The 17495-nt window shown below is 38.2% G+C and overlaps 1 pseudogene; it reads right to left on the bottom strand.

Moving 5' to 3' along the window:
* Positions 1–743: 743 nt before the first annotated feature.
* Positions 744–1484, bottom strand: LOC123583600 (annotated as a pseudogene).
* Positions 1485–17495: the final 16011 nt, after the last annotated feature.

Raw genomic sequence — 17495 nt, forward strand, 5'->3', positions numbered from 1 at the left:
TTGGGTCACGATTCACCTTTTCTATCTTCTCCTTGCCACAAATATAATTTTTCTCTTATGAATCATCATATACTCACAGCAAGGAAGGCGTCACATCACCAGTGTCATCAAGTCTTATTCTTGGTACCCTATAATCAGGCTATTTTGTGGGCCTGTTTCACTTATTAGTTCCCACAAAGACAAGTAACAGGTTTTCTCATATACTGTCTCCTTTCTACATAAGAATACCAAGACCTTTCTGAGTTATCAAGAAATCTTAGTGCCTTAGAATTGCTTCTGAAACAACTTTCTTTGGCTTCCCTTTCTTTTTGTTTCTGTCAGATCAGAGATCTTTATTTCTTAACTGAAAAGTTTTTAAGTTTCTCATGGCCAGTGCAAAATTGGTTTTTGAAAACATTTGGAAAAGAGTTACCATGCAGAGTTTTCTAGAAAACATCTACCTGTGCAACAGAACACGTAAAAATCCAATTTTTCTACTTATCTGCCACCCCACTAGAAATTCTGTTTTCATTCTTCTGTTTTTAAAGTATGGTCTCTAAGCATTTCCTTTCATTGAGTGATTAAGGAAGTAGTAGCTCATTGAACTCCCACTAGCTATGTTTTTTTTTTTTGTGTGTGTGTGTGTGTGTAATCATCTGATTTATAAAAAGATGCAACAAAATTCAAAATGATACAAAATATCAATTCCAAAACAACATAAAAAAGTGAGTATGTTTCACCATACTCAGCTCATAACAGAACAAATGGGTAAGGAGAATAATTCATGCTATAGCATATTGCTATATTTACCGGAAACCGAAAAAGTTGGTAAAGGAAGGCAGAGGAACTTTATCTTTAGAGTGTCAGAATTAGAACCAAGGGGCTCCATAATCATCTGGCATCCGTTCAATGTTGTACCTGTGGTTAGAAAGGTACATGATGGGAACTCCAGAGATCTTCCAGATCCTTCATTTAAGGTCCCGGTCAACTGTGGCCACATGTAACACTTGTGGTGAGTTACTGTCTGTACTAAGCAGTCGTCTGTATAGGTTCCTTTGTGTGTGTATGGTAATCATGCAAATCTTGGATCTTTGGCAATCCTTAGAGCCACTTGATACTTTTCCCCAATTTCTCAATTTCAGCCATTACACAGTTATACAAGGGATACACTAGGCATAGAGACAGTCCATCATTGATTGTACTAAGTCAAGTTTGGCTTTACTGGAAAAGTTGATAAAGTTGGTATCAACCAGGATGTAGTAAGGTAGGTCCAGCTGTGTGTTATATTGGAAGAATAAGCAGGAAAGATGTTGGGGGGGACTTCTCTTTCCTTGAGTGCACTGGGATCTTTTCTTTCTTTCTTTCTTCCTTCCTTCCTTCCTTCCTTCCTTCCTTCCTACCTTCCTTCCTTCCTTCCTTGGCTTCAATCTATCCTTCTCTTTAAGCCCCTGATCTCAGAGACTAATCGTTCGCTTCATGGTAGCATACTTTCTTGCTTTCTTTTGCTTCCCCTTGTTCACGCCACACTCTTGTTTCTTCCCAAACTCCCACTAGTTGTTAACATCCATTGGGAATTAGCTTATCAAATGATTTTAAACCATGCTGCTATCATACTGAGTGAATCTTCACTTTGGAAACAAGGAGAAAAGAGTCACTTTGCATGCACTGTAATCCAGGGACTGTGATAGGTGTCTTAAATATATTATCACTTCTAAACTACACAGCAGTTTTAGATGTCAGCACTTGGCAAGTATGTAATTTTCCCTTGTTCACAAGGGGCCAGGACTCATACTCATGATGCCTGACTTCAAAGCCCATTGCTCATCCTACTGTGATGGTGTTCTAAAGGAAAGTGCAGTATTTCCAGGCTCAGCCCATGGCTGAGAGGCTGAGAGGGTAGCTCACCATACCTGAGGAATTCAGGACTAAGAAGTGGGGGTGGTGGAGGAAAACCAAGGGAAGGGTGAGAATTGGAGGGGAGACAAATGTGGCAGAGGGGAGATGAAAATGTCATGATGATATTTTCTCTCTGCACCATAATTTTTCCCAGAACAAATCCTCACTATAAGAGTATTTTTATAGCAACCTTAACTTCATAATATACTTGGTCATATGATGAGAGTTCTCATACATGATTACAAGTTTCATTTTTGAGGACTTATAAAAATTATCATCAGACAATGAAATCTTGAGACAACATAACTCAGCATGATAAGTAGTCTTTAATGTCACACAGATTTCTCTTTTGGAGTATCTTCTCTCCTTACACTGACAATATCCACACCTACTTTCCAAGAAAATTTACCATCTCTGTTGAACATCTACCATGAAGAAAGCATTCTTAACCTTGGCCCTGTGGCCTGCCCACCCCCCCACTCCCCCAATGGCTTTCTCCTCTCTAGATAGTTCTCTATAGTACTGGCCTTTCTGCTTCCTGAATTTCCATAAAAATTTGTCAGTCAGATGTTCTGTCTTCTTGTGGAGCTAAAGAAATCCATAATGTCTATGGATAACATAGGTGTACTTGGCCAGGCGTCTTCTGGATAAGATGTCTTTAAGCTTTAATGAAAATAACCTTTGACCTATTGGAGTCATAGCATTTGAAAGCTAAAGCAAACTTAGAAATGTGTAATGCAATTCCATCATTTTTGAATGGCAAAATGAGGCCAAGAGAAACTCCTAGAATTTAGATCACACTGTCAAGATGATGAGATGGCAATTATTACTTCAGAAATGAGGAAAGAGTAGTATAGAAAGAAATGATTCAATTGAGGCTACACAGAGGATCAAAATGGAATGGGTTTCCTTTCACCTACCTGTCTTCTGAGTTTACTTTATTTTTCTTATAAAAGTTGCCTCTATCTTTTCAAACCCTTTTTGGTTGAAATTTCATGGATATCTGAACCCTGGAAGTAGTGGTAGCTGGGCTGGAGGGTAAGGAGAATTAGGGAGAACTTGCCCTTAGATTTTAGTTGCATTCATTTTATGTCACTCTTACCTTTTTAAAGTAATATACTGATAATGATATGACTTGCCTAATATGAAAAATTCACAATGAACTACTGTCAGTGTCACATTAGTCAACTTTTGTGAATAGAACAGCTTTCCAATCAGGAACTTGATAGACCATTTGGATTTTATAGTCTTCCTAAGCAACAATAAATACTAAATGCTATAAACCAATAATTCCTAAGTTAGCTATAATACTAAAATATGCTACTCATAACATTTACTTTCCATTTGTTAGAAGGAAATTATTAAACATATCTTTTGACTTTGCTGTTTCTATACCGAATAAGAATGTTCAGTTCTAAAAGGTTTGGTAATAAATTCATAACCGAAAGGTAAAGAAAGTTGTGTGAGCAATGATATGATAGAGGTTAGATTGGGAGTCCAATTCTTGAGCAGAGTACAGATTCTTATTATGAAAGAAATTACGGAGGTCAAATGATTTCAGCTGATTGACTTTCTTTTCTTCTAGTCCAATTTCTAATGATATCTTCCAACAGGTGTTATAGGATGAGATTTTTATCTTTTGGCTCATGTGGTATTCATACCTACTTTTCTACAAAATATCCAGATTAGAGATTTTGATTATATTTTATGTTTTATGATACAAAAGTTGTAGCTCTGTCTTAGGAATTTTTTATATTTGTGTCTCTCCAAGTTAAAGATTAACTACTTTACTATGTTTATTCTTATAAAATAAAAATAGTGAATATGGAATGTTTACTATTTACCAGGTGCTGTGCCCAAGGCTCTACATGTATTGTCTATTTAATTTTCATATAAACCAGCAAGGTAGATACAATCATCATTCTCCTTTTAAAGATGAAGAAACTAATTTCACTCATATGTGGAATTTAAGAAACAAAACAAATGAACAAAGAAAAAAAGAGACAAACAAAAACCCAGACTCTTAACTATAGACAACAAACTGATGGTTACCAGAGGGGAGGTAGGTGGGAAGATGGGTGAAATAGGTGTTGGAGATTAGGGAGTGCACTTGCTGTGATGAGCACCCGGTGATGTATGGAAGTGTTGAATCACTATATTATACACCTGAAACTATTGTAAAACTGTATGTTCATTACACTTGAAGTAAAAATAAATAAACATATAAATAAATAAATTTTCATTAAAAAATAGATGAAGAAACTGAGATTTGGAGGGGTTAAGTAACTTGCCTGTAGTCCCCAGTTACCAGGGAGGAACTGAAACTAGTTGCCTGACTTCAGACATGTGCTCTTATCTCTTGGGCTACACTGGTCGATGGATAAAAAAAATGATGAGGAGACTAGGTGAGGACTAACACATTAAAGCTGGGCAGAGAGAAAGTTGAAGTCACATCTATTTCTCATTCTTACAACCAGTTCTAGCTCAAAATAACAGTCTTTGCTCTGTTGAAAATATTCTTACTTTAAGAGTAGATAAACTTGTGGCTGGTAGGAAGTACAGTGGAAGATTTTCTTTCATTGCTGATATCCAGTCATTGCCAATTCTGTTGAATCTTTTTTCTGAACTTTTCTGAAATCGTTTCCCCCCACTGCATCCTCAGTCCCGCTGACTTAGTTTAATAGACCCTCTTTAGGTCTCATTTAGTATCCTCTCGCTAATCTCTCCACCTGCCTACTATGTCCATTCTATGATATTCCTTCAGTATCAAGAGTAAAATCAGATGCAGCTTGTCACCAAGTTGCTTATGGACTTCTTGAGAGATGACATATAAATAAGCAATTACAAAACAATGATAAACCCTTGATCTGTTAGGAGGAAGTATGTCCTGTGAGAGCATAGAGAAGTCAGAATTTCAAGAGGAGAGCCAAGGTAAAAGGTAACACTTAATGGAATTGCTAGTTACTAATAGTGGAAATAAAAATAAAACATTCTACTGATAGTTTCACTACTAATAGTTATTGAGCTATTCATTTGTGTCAGGCATTGTTTTAAGTCCTTTACATACACCATCTCATTTAATCCTAACTGCACTCTGCAGTAGGTATTATTATTATCCCAGCTTTACACATGAGGAAACCAAGTATTAAAGGGTTTAAGTCATCTACCTGGGGTTACAGAACTAGTAAGGGTGGAGTGAGGGATCTAAATAAGGCAGTCAGAATTCATTACTAATTTTATTTAGAGGGGAAGAAGGGGTGAGTTATTATGTATATTGCATTTGAGGAGTAGAGCTGTTCCAAAGGCAGTAGGTCTGCAGATCTCAGGTTCAGGAGATGTGGAGTTGGGAATCATCAGCCCATAGAAGTTATTTGGTGCTAAAAATGTTGATGGAAATGCCCAGAAGAGTGTGAGTTAGAAAAGAGGAGGTGCAACGAGAGAAACTTAGGGGGAAAGGAGAGGTAGAAGAGTCACTTACAATATGTCAAAGGATTATCACAGAGGATTGTTATTTGCAGGTGGAAACAGCTTGCATGGCTTGGCACATAGGAGTTATAAGACGTCATCAACTGTCCTGAAGACTCTGCCTTAGCTCTCTCTTTGTCCAAAGAAGCTTACTTCTCCATTTAAGACTACATCCTAGTTACTGGCCTAGTGCCCTCTGTGACTCAGTATTTGTAACCATCTAGAGCACAGGTCAGCAACTTTTTTTTGGAAAAGGACAGATAGTAAATATTTTTGGCTTTGTAGACCACATAATCTCTGTTGCAACTGTTGAATTCTGTCATCTATTGTAGCGCGAAAGCAGCCATAGACAATATGTAAACAAATAGATGTAGCCGTGTTACAATAAATCTCTATTTACAAAAACAAATGATGGGTTGGATTTGGCTAATGGGCTTTGGTTTGTTAACACTTGATCTAGAGATGCCCCTCTTGGTTTGGTGTCCTTTCAGAAATTCTTTCTCAGCTCTGGTCCTTGCTTCATTAAACACTTAGCTCCAGATAGTTGAATGTTCTTGAACATCTTCTTTATTCCCTCTTTATCTCCTCCTTCTGGTTCATTCCCTAGTAAGCTTCTCTGGGGAAGAAATATTTTTAGTAGTTATTGTGAGAGCAGCTCCATAGGAAAAGCTAAGATAAAAACTGGTCGTTAACTGAACTATGTTAATGTGAAATGCATAGTGTTTTGGTGATCTGCTCTGTTACTGTTCTAGTTTCTTAAACACTCACCACCCCACCCTACCAAAAAAAAATTCAAAATGATTTATTACAAAATGAATCTGGTCCATGTTTTAGACTGCAGTGGACTTGTACTTAATATGATAAACTAGGTTTTATATGTTAAGCAAGGACTAATTTTGATTCTAGTGGAAAAAATTCTTTTGGTGTGTTTTGCTTCTTTGAGAATTTGGTAGTTTTGTGAAATAAAGGGTGTCTAGCATTTCTTAGAGGGAATCCCCATGGAGGACACATGCAGCAATTGCAGGATTACCCTGAGAATTGAGGAAATTCAGCTTACCACTGAACATTTTAACCAGAAAATGAAAGTATCCATTGCATCTCAGTAGAACTTAAAATTGGAAAATAAGTACTAAAAAAGTTTGCTTCCTGGGAAAGCAAGATTTCAGAAATATTGGAAATCTGCTAAAGCATGTTTTCTCCATAGTCCTTATCTTTCAGGTTTTTGCTGTCAATTATGAAGTGCATTCAAATCTCCTTTTAAATGGAAAAATCCTTACTTATATACATTGATCTTTACACCAAGAGGGCTGATAGAGTAAACCTGACTTTCCAATCTTTCTAATCTTAATTGAATTGTTTATATAGCATTTCTAGCCTATTATCAATTAAGCATACACTCTTGTAATGTGAGTCGAGGAGTAAAATACAGTGATTTTTGTGTCAACTCCATTTGTCATAAGAAATCAATGTATGACCAGCAGAGCCAGGAAAACACTGACATCCTTTTATGGTGGACATTAATTTCTATGGCAGATAGTGTAGACTTGTGCTGCCCTGTCTCCTACAAGGAGGGTCTTGCTGTCCAGCAATGGGGAAGCATTCAGCAGAAAGTTTGAAGATGTCAGCTCCTTTAGGGTTGGATTCCGTTGAAGTCCTGCCCTTCCAGAACAGCTCCCCACTGATAATTGCATGAGATGTGGTGGTGGTAATAAAGACCAGACTGCCTGATGGGGGACATCCTGTTAGACAATACTTGCTCCAGAGGTCCCTGCCAGCATTTACAATTTAACTTCTCTTTCTGGTCAATCTTGGTTCTACTCCTTTCATCCACAGGCTTTATCCCTCCCAAACATCTTGCATCCCAAACTCCATCTCAACATCTGCTTGCAGAGAACCTGGTCTGCAGTAGCAGATAGTTGATCAGTAATCCTCACAGTCTCTCAGTGGGTTCTCCAAGAGGAATGACTTGAAACATAAACCAAAGGTTGGGTAATCTAGGAGCACTTTCTTTTGAGCAGACAGTAGAAACTGCTAGAAATCTGAATGGTTTGCTGTCTTTGCAAAAATATATATATATATTTAGAGTTCTTCTGGTATACAAAGTTTTAGTGGAAAATTGATTTTCTCCATTTTTCCTTCAGTTCTTTCTGTACAGCAGGTCATCCAGTTGCCACAGCTTCTGTGCACCCAGTTATTGCTTAGGCTTCTATGGCACAAGCTGGATATGGGGTGTAATATAGGAAAGAAGAGGAAGATCAAGTGCCAGGAGAACTCACCCAGTTTGTCCTTGACGGAGGAGACAGTAGTTCCCAATTACAGCCCCAAGGGATTTGCCAGTTTGGGTTCAATCCAACCCCTTCAATCCTGCTTCTGTTGATATGTGGAAGGGGCTGATGTTTACTGAGGACCTATATGCCCTAGGCCCTTTACACATGTCATCTCATTTAAGTTTCAAACAAATATACAAGTTAGACATTTTAGAACTGAGGAAATTGAAGAGTAGAGAGATTTGAGTGACTCGCCCAAGATCATTTCATATTTCTGACAGCAGAGAAACTGGTGAAGAGTGAGTGCTGAAGCAGTATCACTGGTTTTTTGTTACACTCATTCTTCCTTCTTCCTTAGTAAGAGAAACCCAAGTTTTAGCCAAGTTCACTGTAACCTTAAATATAAATATCTCTATTCATTCCCAGTACAATCAGATAAAGTTCTCACCAATGAGATGTAAGTAGCAGTGTTGTGCTGGACTGCCTAGAAGTCTCTTTTAAAAGAGGCAATAAGGTTTTCTTCTTTTTTTCTTTTGTCCTGATGTCTAGAATGTGGATGTGATGGCTGGAGCTGTAGCAGCCACCTGGACCATAGGATGATTTGGAGAATGAAAATCATTCTCTAAGATGGGGGAAGAATGGAGAGCTTGAGTATGAGATGATGCTGTGGTCCATCATTCCAGCTCTGAATTGCTTACCTCCAAATTTCTTATGCATGAGAGACTTAAAAGAGACAACTTCTTTTTCTTTTAAGAATGTAAGCCATTTCTTTGTTGGATTTTTTTGTTATGTGTAGCTGAACCTAGTGCTAATTGATGTGAATGCCAACATCTTTTAGCAGGAGAAGTCATTTCCTACTTGGAATAGGAGCTTAAAATGGGTCTATTGCACATGAATTTGAATATAAGGTGGTTATTTTTTGAATAACACCATTAAACTCCACATCTCTCTTCTAACAGTGGTACTTGGGAAGTAGCTCAGAGCCTTTCTGTTTAACAAATTCATTCCTTATATTTTTGTGTGACATACACAAACATGCTTTTAAAAAGTTTTTTTATTTAGAGGATCTCTTTTGCACTGCTGGTGGGAATGCAAAGTGGTGCAGCTACTCTGGAAAACAGTATGGAGGTTCCTCAAAAAATGAAAAATAGAACTACCTTAGGACCCAGAAATTGCACTACTAGGTATTTATCCAGAGGATACAGGTGTGCTGTTTTGAAGGGGCACATGCACCCCAAAGTTTATAGCAGCACCATCAACAATAGCCAGGGATGCCTGGGTGGCTTAGTCGGTTAAGCATCCGACTTCAGCTCAGGTCATGATCTCACAACTTGTAAGTTCAAGCCTGCATCGGGCTCTGTGCTGACAGCTCAAAGCCTGGAGGCTGCTTCAATTCTGTGTCTCCCTCTCTCTCTGCCCCTATCCTGCTTGTGATCTCTGTCTCTCGTAAATGAATAAATGTTAAAAAAAAAAAAAGCAATAGCCAAAGTATGGAAAGAGCCCAAATGTCCATTGATGGATGAATGGATCAAGAAGATGTGGTGTATATATATAATGGAGTGTTACTTGGCAATCAAAAAGAGTGAAATCTTGCCATTTGCAACTGTGTGGGTAGAACTAGAGGGTATTATGCTAAGCAAAATTAGTTATATAAAGATAAATATCATATGACTTCACTCATATGAGGACTTTAAGATACAAAGCAGGTGAACATAAGGGAAGGGAAGCAAAAATAATATAAAAACAGGGAGGGGGACAAAACGGAAGAGACTCTTAAATAGAACAAACTGAGGGTTGCTGGAGGGGTTGCGGGAGGGGGGATGGGCTAAGTGGGTAAGGGACATTAAGGAATCTATTCCTGAAATCATTGTTGCACTATATCCTAACTAACTTGAATGTAAATTAAAAAACAAAAACAAAACAAAACTAAACAAAACAAAACAAAGCCACATCTTAAACTCACCAAATTGTAGCATTAAATATGTATAGCTTCTTGTATGTCAATCATTTGTCAATAAAGTGGTTTTAAAAAAGTTTTTTTATTTAAATTCTAGTTAGTTAACATACAGTGTCATGTTAGTTTCAGGTGTACAATGTAGTGATTCAACACTTCCATACAACATCTGGTGTTCATCACAAGTGTCCTCCTTAATCCCCATCACGTATTTCGCCCATTTCCCACCCACCTCCCCTCTGGTAACCATCAGTTTGTTCTCTATAGTTAAGGGTCTGTTTCTTGGTTTGACTCACTCACTCTTTTTTCCCCCTTTGTTCGTTTGTTTTGTTTCTTAAATTCCACCTATGAATGAAATGATATGGTATTTGCCTTTCTCTCACTGGCTTATTTAGCTTAGCATAAAAACTCTCTAGCTCCACCAATGTTGTTGCAAATGGCAAGAGTTCATTCTCTTTTATGACTAATATTCCATTGTGTGTGTGTGTGTGTGTGTGTATGTGTGTGTATGTGAGTGTGTGTATTCCACATCTTCTTTATCTATTCATTAGTCGATGGACACCTGGGCCTTTCCCATAATTTGGCCATTATGTAAGGCTGCTATAAACATTGGGGTGTATGTATTACTTTGAATCCATATTTTTGTATTCTTTGGGTAAGTACCTAGTAGTGCAATTGCTGGAGTGCAGGGTAGTTCTATTTTTAACATTTTAACATTTTTAACATTTTTTACCATTTGAGGAACCTCTACTGTTTTCCAGAGTGGCTGCACTAGTTTGCATTCTCCCCAACAGTATGAGAGGGTTCCCCTTTCTCCACACCCTCACCAGCACCTGTTGTTTCTTGTGTTGTTGATTTTAGCCATTCTGACATGTGTGAGGTGATAATCTCACTGTAATTTTGATTTGTATTTCCCTGATGATCAGTGATGTTGAGCATCTTTTCATATGTCTGTTGGCCATCTCTATGTCTTCTTTGGAGAAATGTCTGTTCATGACATTTATTTTTTGGGTGTTGAGTTTTATAAGTTCTTTATATATTTTGGATACTAACCCTTTATCAGATATGTCATTTGCAAATATCTTTTCTCATTCCATAGAACGTCTTTGAGTTTTGTTGATTGTTTCCTTGGCTGTGCAGAAGCTTTTGATCTTGATGAAATCCCAATAATTCATTTTTACTTTTGTTTCCCTTGCCTTCAGAGATATCTATAAAGAAGTTGCTATAGCCAATATCCAAGGAGTTACTGCCTGTGTTCTCTGCTAGGACTTTTTCACATTTAGGTTTTTCATCCATTTTGCATTTATTTTTGTGTATGGTGTAAGAAAGTGGTCCACTTTCATTCTTTGGCATGTTGCTGTCCAGTTTTGCCAACACCATTTGTTGAAGAGACTGTCTTTTTCCTATTGGATATTCTTTCCTGCTTGACCAAAAGATTAATTGACCATATAATTTGTCAGTTCATTTCTGTTTTCACAAACATGCTTTTAACTGACATTGTTTTGATTGACAGGTATTAAACTCATAACATTCAGAGTTGCTGCCAGGGATGCGAATCTTTAGTTTCTGGTTCCTACACTCTGTGTTCTCTGCATCCTCATTAAAATGGCAGCTTCCACCAGTTGCATTTTTAAAAGAAAACAGCTTTGTTTTGCATATATTTTAAGAGAAACAAGAGGCTTATTCTCTTGACTGAGGGGAAAATTTTAACATAGCTGGGTTGACTGACTTGATTTCTAACCTGTGGCATTTTTGTTCTGAGGATACCTCACAACGAAAATGGACACTACAGTAAAGCAAATAGAGATCAGAGTCAGGGAATCATTGGAATGAATGTTTGCATCTGACTCTTTGATTACAATAAGCAATGTGGCCTAGCTGGGGAATGCTGTATTTTCACAATTGACAGACCACACAGCCCGCAGCAATCAGCAAAGGGCAGCTTATTTTGAGCACAAACATCCGTCAGACTATGATGAGAAAAGCAGAACTGCAATCAGTGGCAGGTTCTTCAAAGAACTGTTGATGAAAAATGGATTTTACATGTATCAAGTGGAAAAGAAACTGCAGTTCATTTTTTAAAGTCCCATTTACATGGACAACAACACTAGCAACATTTCTGAACATGAAAGAGAGTGATACAGTAATTCTATCATAAGTGGGACTTTTCTGTCCTCATCACAAAATAGTATACTCAGTCTGTGGCAGGAATATATTAGGTTTCAAAAAGGCAAGATAATAAGCAATTTCAGAGAAGGATCTTACATTTATTCCAAATGCCTTATGCAGATATATTTTTTCATTGATATTATGATGGAAGAATTCTATTGATGTAACCAATAGAATAGAGATTTTTGATAAGATTTCCAGTCTTATCTACAGTAGTTCTATTCCATATGACTAAAAAATTAGAACTATTTAGCTCTTTGAATCTTTCCAGTGAATGGTAGAGCATGAAAGCTCTGTAGGCTCAAAGATTTTGATCTGAAGAGAGAGAAAAGTTGTTCAAGTAGGGATCTTTAACTTTCTTTAGATAGTATCTCCTGCTGTGGTTATGAGATTTTTGGTTTTGATATGTGCTAGAATATTTGGAAGTTTTTCCTAAAGTGGCAGAAAGAGAGGCTACTTTAAGCACTGATTTTCTCTCTCTTTAAGGCCTACTAATTATGTAAGGAGGCATTTAGAAGAGACCTGATCTTGGGCCATATAGGCTGCTCTGTTTGGTTTTGTGCCTCCAGGGGAGCTATGGGAAGAAAGCAAGGTCATGTATTGGCTTGGGTTTATAGCATATAGAGTCTATTCAAAAGCATGAGCTCTCTCTTCTGTCTCCCATCTCCCATCTGGTAATTACTAGATCCGGCATTGGCTTTTGTATTTGGTCAATTTTTTCTGTTGAAGTCCATCAACATGCATTGTTTCTCTTTATGGGTTTGCTGAAAAGTAAAATAAGCAATCCCAACTATCTGTCTCCTCAAAGAAGAGGAACATTAATACTTTGACCTAAAAGGACACTAATTACAAAAAGAATAATATGCATATCAAGTAAAATAAGGTCCCAATTTCCTTAGCCATGATAGACCGACACTTTTTTCCTTTTCTGTCATGTACAATTGTGGAGAGTCTAACGTGTGGACTCTGGAGCACAGGCAAGAGAGCTATGTAGAGGTTGCTGTTCTGAAGGTGAAGTTATTTTTCTGTCCTTGATTATTCTCCCAGGGCTCTGTTTATATCTTATTTATAATTAGAGACATGCATTGCAAAATGCTCTTGGCCAGTCACTCATTGTCTAATGCAAACATTTTATCTGAGTGCTTCTCCAATTTGTAGCACCCAAAGAAGGAGTGTTGTGGCCAGCTGCTGACAAAATCGTAAACATTTTCAGGGGTAGTTTCAGAGGAGGTCTGGGAATAGTTGCAGATGTATCATCCAAAGAGCAGTGTCTAGAAGAAAATACATCCTTCCATTTATGTATGTATGTATGTATGCATGCATTTACTTATTGACTGACTCAGCCCACCAAATAACCCATTAGGCTGAGTACCAGCACTGTTGCCCTGGTTTCAAAAACCCACTTGATGGATCAGAAGCCATGTAGACATGCCAACCTGAGCAGTTAAACTGGTAAATTCCAGGCTTTATAATGTGTGGACAGATGTTTGTGCTGTTAAAAATGTGTCTTGGCACAGGGAGAGAGTGGTGATCTGAATATTGTCTTCAGAGCTCCCTGAATTTCCTTGCAGGAGTTGAATAGGAAGTTGTACAGCATGTCTGCATCAGTGATAGGGCCCCTTTATCCTTTTATTCTTTTGGGGTGGTATTAGCAAGCCTGGTCCCTCATGTCTTCTTTCAGTTCACTGTGTGGCATATTACATTGATAGCATGAGAAAAATATGCTTTCAATTCAAGAAGAATTCTAGAGGACTCACTTCGTAGTCTTTATTCTCTGATGTATGTTGAATGACACTAGCAGTGAAACTTCAAACTGCTCATTTGGACAGGGCAGCCATTGTGCACTTGGATATGACTATTCTTTTTATCAAATCTCCTGTTATTTGCATTTATATGGTACTTTTCTTCTAAAGCTTTTAAAGCAATTTCAACTTCACAATACTTGGGCGAATTGGATCAGAAGAAATACACTTCATTTTGAGGTTGAGATAAAAGACAAATTGTCAATGGCTCTCCTTAACAGAGTACAGTGGGTGTTCAAACAGTTTTCCCTGCACTGATTTTCCTGGAAGCCTCATGGATAAGATAATTAAAGAAGGGGTTCTGATCTCAGTGTCCAGATGCTCTGGTGGAAAGGGTTCATTGATAGGCTTCAGGGATCCTGTGAATGACCCTTAAGCCCTGTGAGAATCTAATAAATACTTTGCCGAAAATGCAGAGAGAATGTACAAAATGTAGTCCCCTCTGCATTTTGGGCTAAGGGTTTGCAAGTATTAGATTCTCACAGGGCTTAAAGACCATTGCTTGGTTTGGTGCTCTGGTACATCTCAGTCAGTTGGTATGTTTGCTAAAAATTCTTGTCCATCCAGAAATTTACAGTTAGTAAGTTTAGTAAGTTTGAGGTGGAGCTTTGGGACCCTAATTTTTTTTTTTTTTAATTTTTTTTCAACGTTTATTTATTTTTGGGACAGAGAGAGATACAGCATGAACGGGGGAGGGGCAGAGAGAGAGGGAGACACAGAATCGGAAACAGGCTCCAGGCTCTGAGCCATCAGCCCAGAGCCCGACATGGGGCTCGAACTCACGGACCGCGAGATCGTGACCTGGCTGAAGTCGGACGCTTAACCGACTGCGCCACCCAGGCGCCCCTGGGACCCTAATTTTAACACCAAGTGATTCCAATTCAGTGAACCAAGAGAAACACTGGCCGAGCCCCTTGAGAAGAGCCAAATAAATAATTCCTGATTGGAATCTATGGAAAATATTTGTGGAAGAGATTAAAGTATAAGGCCAGAAGGAGAGTTCAGAGACTATAATAGTGGTGTAGAATACAAGAAACTTTGTCATGCATTATAAAACAAAACTGTATTTCAAGAGAAGTTAGGCTAGGTCTTTGAGAGTGAATGATTTAAAATGGAAAATCAAACACCTTATACAGGAGTTTTAAAAATATCCAGAACAACAATGTTAGTAGACACAACATTGTTTTTAACTTTTTCATATCTGTTTTTTTGTGGCTTTTAAGTCTGGAAAATAGGAGCTGGTTGCAGGAAACAAATGCTCAACAAAGTCATTAAATATCAGTTATGTGGAAGTTGAAATCCTGTCATTAATTAGAAGCTAAGAAATGGCATAAAGAATACCATTTCTTTGCATTGCTGGGAGAAATGAGTTAGCTGAACATAGTTATTCTGAAACGGCAAATTATTTTGGGATTTTCCATTTTTACAAACCCACGGAAATAGAAGATATGTAGAGGGATTCTATTTTGTTGAAGGGAGCACTTCTGTTTCAGTCTGTTTGACAAGAAGTTCTACGAAACTATTATTCTAAATACAGTCAGACCTGAACTGGGAGACCATCATATTTAGTGTTAACCAATGGGTTGACCAGCTGGAGGAATACAATTTATCCCAACTCCCTAGCTGATCTTCACAGTTTCCTTCAGGAGCCACTCATGTCAAGGCCGGACAAAGTCCTCCCGTGACTCTGTCATCATCTATCCTGCCAAATATACTTTGATGTGTATGGCACCACACTTAAGCAAAATTGCTTCACGAACTTTTATTTAAAGCCATAATAATGTTAGCTCTGTGCCGTCTTTGCTTGTTACTTTGTCATTTAGTTTGACTGTAAGAATAGGATGCAGTGGTGGTGCGTCAATTGCTCTGAAACCTCACTGCAATCTGTAAAGTCCTATATTGGTAAAGTACCTTTTGGGAAGTACACAGTGTCTTTTTGAAGAGATTCTTTTAAACTTTAACAGAATGTTTTTCTATAAATGTATTGACATACACTTAGAGTACAGAATACCGGAGCCTGGCAAGATCTTCTGAGAATACATTTGCGTGGCTGATGAAATGTCATGATTTGTTTGGAAAAAGCTTTTAGGAAATTAAATTGCATTAAAAGAGAAGTGAGCTTTCTTATGCAGGTATAATGTACTCTTAATGTAAAGCCACAGCAGATTATCCTGAAGAGAGACTTTGAGGAAAATAAAGGGGGGGCCTGTCTGAAGGAATCTCTGTCCTTCAGGTTGGCCTGAAGCAACTGAAGCCATCTTTCCCTGGTCCAGTTATTTTGTGATCCTGCTCCTATTCTTTTCATCCTGTCAACATCCCCTGCAGCCCTGACCTCTGCAAAGTCTCATTCATTGTTACACAGCCAGCACTAGGAAAGTACACATAATCAGCCTCCGTAGATAGTTGTTAAGTGAATTGACAAGTGCATGAAAATCTCCATTAACTTTTCATCAACTTCTGGGTAAAAGTCAGTCTTTACAATGACCTACAAAGCCCAGGCTGATCTGGCCCCTGTTATTATTTCTGATTTTATCTCTTAGCTTTCTCCTTTTTACTCACTCTGTTTCACCTATACCAGCCTCTTTTGTAGTTCCTTAAATAAGCCAGGCCTACTTCTACCTCAGGGTCTTTGCACTTGCTGTTCCCTCTGCTTGGAATGCTCTTTTCCAGTTATCTTTCTCTGTCTTAGAGGCTTCTTTCTTACTTTTAGGCCTTTTCAATGAAGTCTTCCTACATCTTATCCTCTATTTCAGATGTCTATTTATTGACATGTAACAAACTACCCTAAAAGTGGCTTATGTAGCAATGATTTGTTATTTAAGATAATTCTGCAGGTGAGATAGATGTTTCTTTTCCACATAGGAATAACATTCAGCCAGAAGCTCTCTTGTTATGTCTCAGTTCTCCTCTTATAGGATAACTCATCTTCCAGGGCCTTTTCATATGGCTCTCTCTCCAGCAGAATAGTCAGGTCTTGCTTAAATCAGGTTGCTTTAAGCTAACCTTAAATTAGGAGTGTTCCAAGAGGATAGCCTTAAGATGAAGGACTTACCAAACCTCAGCTTACATCATACTTACAGATGTGTCATTGGCCAAAGTCAGTCCTGTGCCATGGCCAGCATCATTGTGGGAGGAGTTTACACAGGGTGTGAACGTCTGGAGGTATTGTTTACTGGACCCTATCAACTAACAGTCTACCCCACTCTGCTCTCTGACCCCAAGCGATTCATATTCCTCCCACCTGCAAAATATACTGACCACCTCTGAAGACTTCCCAGAGTTTTGTCCCATTGAGGCCTGTAGCTCAGGCTTGAGGACCAGGATGATACCATTGAGATTATGTCCAGGTGTGGTGGAACAGATGCGTGCAGTTCCTCAGGTACCACTCCTAGAAGTGTTAGAGTTATATTTAGTTATAGCCGACTATAACTGAATCTGCAAGATCATTCTGTGCCCCTCAGCTCCTACTTTAGAAATGCAACATACGTCTTCCTTTCCGGTGGTCGATAGGATTTAGTATGCTTACCTAAAGGCTTACTTTCTTATGCAATTTAAAGATTTTCTTCTTGCTCTATTCTCAGAACAGGCATAGAGGATCTTATTGTTATATTGTAGTTCTTCACTTTGATAACTGCCTGTTTCCTTTTTACTTTCTCCTCCCAGATGTTTCTGTTATCTATGACCCTAAGACTGTATATACATTATAAACAATACAAAATTTAGTGAATTAAGTAAACAGTAATTCATTATTTCTCAATATTTTCTTAAATGTGTTTACATGTAGGTTAGAGCTCTGAAGGTGCATCGTGGTTCTCCTCCCTCATCACCATCTCCACTTTGGTGTCATCACCCAGGGCCTTTGCATATGGCCTCTTTATCCAAGGATAGTCTGGACTTCCTTACCTCATGGCAGCTGGATTCCAATAGAGCCCACACAGAATCTGCAGGATTTTCTAAGGGCTA

Source organism: Leopardus geoffroyi, chromosome B3 (assembly GCF_018350155.1).
Source record: "Leopardus geoffroyi isolate Oge1 chromosome B3, O.geoffroyi_Oge1_pat1.0, whole genome shotgun sequence".
NCBI lineage: Eukaryota > Metazoa > Chordata > Mammalia > Carnivora > Felidae > Leopardus > Leopardus geoffroyi.